Raw genomic sequence first — 5,154 nt, 5'->3', positions numbered from 1 at the left:
AAAATAATAAGACGAAAGAGGAAGATCGTTTCTCTACGTTGTCCAGTCGAGTAGAACATATTTAAATGTCGAACACTGGTAACAGCTCCTTACGAACCCAAAAATTGGCTTACAAGATTTGAAAAACAGCAGCGTTCTTATACCATTATCGTGAGATTAATCCTTAAAGTACGAACTTCCATTAACACTAAAAGGAATAATCACGCGAAGTTGGGCGTCGGCGGCCTATCGGCTCAAACTTTTATATTGGACCGCCGACAGCTGTTCCACTGTTGCCAATGGTGCGCGAGCTGTTGCCAGTCTGGTACTATCTTCCACAATGTTAAGGCCTTGTTCCTAAATCGCGAATAGGGGGAAGGGGTCTAAAATTACCAAAGATGGCGGGTCAAAAATTATACAATACAAAGTTTTGCCCTCTTCTTCTTCCTCGCGTTATCCCGATATTTTTGCCACGGCTTATGGCATGGGAGCCTGGAGTCCGCTTAACAACTTATCTAGGCACTAGTTTTTACGAAAGCGACTGCCATCTGACCTTCCAACCCAGAGGGGAAACTAGGCCATTTTAGGATTAGTCCGGTTTCCTCGCGATGCTTTCCTTCACCGAAAGGCGACTGGTTAACATCAAATGCGTAATAATACAGGAAAAACAAACAGAACCGTAGCGGGTAGCTGGCAGTGAATACCTGAATGTGTTTAAGCGTGAACAGACATTCAAACTGAATTACTTTCGCATTTATAATATGAAGCAGGGATATCTGCTGACTGTACATTGCCTCTAGTATGTCAAGTAGCATCTGTCTCGAACGAGCACGAACTTGAACATGCAAACCTATCTCCCTCCGTACGGCCATGTCTTGGCAATATTTTGTTTTCCAATGTTGTCTGTTCCAGTTGCTTGCTTGCATACGAATATTACTAAGACGTAAAACTTTACGGACAAATGTGATACACAAAAATGTTTCCAATAAAGAAAGGGATAAGTACGGTTATTGTTGAAGTGCCTGTAACCCAATATAATATTGTATTATAGAGTTGTAGACGCAGGGGCACATACCGTTACAGACCTTACGTGTTATAAACTAAACTATACTAATACCGGCTCCACTCATCAGTCAATTTCGTATATAAATAGGAGCCAATCCAATGACTGTAAACCTTTTCGACGCCATGTCAAACACAAAAGCTGTCACTCGGACGCCACGTCACCGAAGTGTCAAAACTGAAATTAAACTTTGTGTATATGCACTTAGGTCTATGTTGCTCTATGGTCTATGACCGATTAATCCGTCTTTGGCGTTGAATCTACGGTGCGGATATGATATATGCGTCATAGGCCTCCAAAAGGTTAAAAGGGCCAAGCATTGGGCTATTTTACAAAAAAAAAATCGTAAAAATAATAAAAAGCAAAACAATCAAATATAATATAACATCCCTTAGTAAGTTATCTCCAAAGGGAAAATATTTATTGAAAGGAATACCAACGGAGTATTCCGATCATTGCATCTCATCCTACAGATAGCTTGCGCAATGGCTGTGTAAAAAAAAATTATCCAGGGGCGTAGATAGAGCGATTTATTTAAATAAAAATTGTCTACCTTTTAAAGGAACTTCAGCTCTAATCCTTTCTAATAAAGGCTTCAATAGCTTGGAGAAACACAGATTTGTTTGAGAAAAAACTTGTAGAGTGACTAGAGTTAATGCGGAAATCGAGGTTTTTAACGAAAGGACGTAAGCAACTCGTTTTTCTGGTTAAAATAATCCCTTTGGTCAGTGAAATATATTTCTATCCGAGCTTTCGCGTTGTTTACTCGGCTCTTTTAATTAACTTGACAAATCTGCGACAGAGTGGTGCTGATGAAGACAATAATTTAATGGAGAATATCCTGGGATTCGTAAAACTTCCTGTCAAAACCAAAAATCATTCATTTCAATGGTAAATTCGTGAAAAACTACTGTGATATACTACGGTGTAGAGTTTGAAAGTAGCACCGGTAACGGAGAAGATGAGGAGTAGTAGGTTTAGTGATGGGTCGTTACCAGTAACTTACTCAAAGTGGGAATATTCCCGGTAATGCTACCAGTAACATTACCCCCGATCGGTAACATTGAGAAACTTTGAAAAAAATATTAGAATTGTATATGTTTTTTCGTGTTAAATACTTAAATAAAAAACAATGCTATTATTTACAGTCATAAAACAGTCAAAGATTCTCTGAGAGAGTAAATTCCCAATGTTACCGGTAATATTCCCAATATTACCAGGTATTTTTCCAAAGTTACTGGGAATAATACTATCTGGAAATAACGATAAAATAATGCTTAAGTGTGTAAAATTAAAGAAAATATGTGTATAAATCAGTTTAATTATTAAAATCAACATTTTGTATAATAATGATTACAGTTTTATGTAAAATATTAACTAAATTATTTAAAATAAAATGAGCTTTGTACATTTTTTCCTGGCCATTGTTTTAGCTAGTCATATTTAGAAGATATATAAAAGAATCACCACGCCTTTAGACAATGACCACTTCATAACAGTTAAAGAGTCGTGGTATTTATTTGTACATGGCCATTAACTTATTTTATTTATATAAAAAAATGTAAATGATAGAAATATAATTCAATTATTCAGTACGAGTAGTCTATGTAAATGATAGAAATATAATTCAATTATTCAGTACGAGTAGTCTATGTTTTCTAGCAAAATCATTGATATGGAATTTATGAAAAGAGAGTCAGTTTTATGGTACGATCCATATTAAGATAAAAATATATTTACCTGCTCATCTTTGTCCATCAATGCTGGTCTTACATCTCTTGTATGTTGCGATGTAGAGGCACGGTCACTGTCACTTGATAGTTGATTGTCACATAATATTGTTGATTTTTTGTCATACTGTCTAAAACTCTCCTTTACATCTTGGGGACTCTTTTTACATTTCAGAATATGACATGCAAATTTTGTTGCGTTTCGAAAGTTGTACACAACACTGCAAAAGATGCAAGTGAAACTTTTTTTATTGTTTATAGTTTATATTTTATTTTGGGTAAAATGACTATACACTTGACTTTTCGGCTTCATTGTAACATATCCAGTCCTCCATCCACTAGTTATCGCAAATAATACGTTCACTCTAACCCGTGTTCTAGATAAGACTAACCCCCTGACTAGGGGTCCAGGTAACAATTGAGATAAGAAACAGATTGAGTAAAAGAGAAAACAGATGCCAAGTGTGAAAGAGACATATTTATGTACATAACGTACTATGAAAATAACTTTTTAACCTTATTTTATCTCATAGAAATCATTACTATCATCAGTTTCGTATGTTACCATCTTTTGGGAATGTTACTGGTAACATTGGTAACTTACTAGTAATATTCCCAAATGGAAACTTACTGGTAGCGGGAATGTTTCCGCAGCCCATCACTAAGTAGGTTAGCATGGTATGGGCATGTAATGAGGAGGGATAAATGCCATATAGGCAAAAGAATGTTAGGGATGAATGTTGATGGACAGAGAGCGGATGGAAGACCCAAAAAACGATGGATGGATTGTGTGAAAGAGGATATGAGAAAGAAAGGAGCGAGTGCTGAGGTGACGCAAGATAGAGGAGAATGGAAGAGAAAAACATGTTGTGCCGACCCCACATAACGCGGGATAAGGACAGGAGGAAGAAGTAGATGAAGGTTTGATGGTATGGAGTTTGATCACTAAACAAATTAGACTTCTAGGCTTCCCCAATTTCCACTTTTAGGGGACTAATTTAAAAATCTCTCATACTGAACTGCCCTTTGCTGATAAGGGCGTCCGCTAGCTGGCGCGGTAGCACGGAGCGGGTTCTCGAAAAATAGGCATGTCATGTAAAATTATTTGTTTAAATTTGAACTTTAATAGCTATCAATAGAGTTGAATACTATGCACTATAGGTTTAACAATGCCACACTCACCTGTCAACTACGCGCAACAAAGTCCACAACCACAATACAAACAACTATTTTTCACCAAGCGGACACTTTAACGCGGCACTAAAAGAAACCAACGCCTAGCGCTGGATAAACATTGGAAGTTTTCATTGTCACAGTCCCATTGTGGGCTCTCCTGGCCCATTGTGTGCGCTGATTTTAAACGGCGGACAATGGTTCGTGGTAAATTCGCTGTTTCAACATTGTACAAGCGTCGAAAAGGCAAGTTGGGTGGGTGCCTACTGAAAGTTTCGTTTCGGAAAGTCTGGCTATAAAAGTGCTCAAAGTGATATTTGATTTATCTTTGCATTTTCTATTAGTTTGCCTTCATGTGCCTTGCAGAAGGCAGAAGATGCAGTATACCAGAGGGCAGATAAATTAAGTACGAGTATAAATACGTAGTCTTGATTTATTAATAGAGCTTGGCTGGTGAAAATTACCCATGATTTTTAGCGAACTTTCTTTACTACATTTACATTAAAGAAAATTTGACTAATTTAATGACAATTCGTAGTTTCAGAGGTTCCATGCGAAATTTGAATTCAGCAAGGATATGATGGTCGTTCTTGTCTACGTGACAGCGTGATAAAACGGTATCCGTCACTGTCTATCCCGCGGTGTCAAAAAGTGACAGTTATTTTATCACGTGGGTAAAGCCATCCATAATACGCCTGCTGGTGGCGCATTAAGTTTGAAATTTGGAAAACTGGAACGTAAATAAAAATTCAACTTTAAACTATAGTTTCCGGCAACGACTAAAACTAAATTGGCGAATGCTGAACGCCGAAAAACATTCTATAGGTGTATGAAACAGCTATCAACAGAGTGCATGCATAAAATGTTTTATCGCGAGCGACGCTATGCTAAGCGGCGGGGATAAACGTCCGGGAGATATTACACGAATACACACCACACCGTTTGTGTATACCTTCGTGATGTGACAGATTAGTGAGATAGATAGGTAGTAAGGTCACAGAGAAAATTTGGATAAATTAGCACTGAAAGTTACCAAGAAAAGTGTCCACCTTTAGTGAGCTGGTAACAATAGGGTAACTACCCCGATCTGTTTGTCAGTTGTAAGGGCGAATTAGGTACCTACAGATGTGTCTGTGATGGATGAATCTTCGGCACACACATCTAAGCGAACTCTAATTCCCGCCTAATCTTCATAAATTGTTAGATTTG

The 5,154-nt window shown here is 37.6% G+C and overlaps 1 long non-coding RNA gene across 1 annotated transcript; it reads left to right on the top strand.

The window, feature by feature from the left end:
* Positions 1–1,973: 1,973 nt before the first annotated feature.
* LOC134657889 (uncharacterized) lies at positions 1,974–3,689 on the top strand. The gene is made up of 2 exons (XR_010097654.1): positions 1,974–2,017; positions 3,442–3,689. It is a non-coding gene; the product is annotated as an uncharacterized LOC134657889 (long non-coding RNA).
* Positions 3,690–5,154: the final 1,465 nt, after the last annotated feature.

This window comes from Cydia amplana, chromosome 21, assembly GCF_948474715.1.
Source record: "Cydia amplana chromosome 21, ilCydAmpl1.1, whole genome shotgun sequence".
Taxonomy (NCBI): domain Eukaryota; kingdom Metazoa; phylum Arthropoda; class Insecta; order Lepidoptera; family Tortricidae; genus Cydia; species Cydia amplana.
Note: the sequence above shows the minus strand (reverse complement) of the source record. Positions and strands in the feature narration are given on the sequence as shown.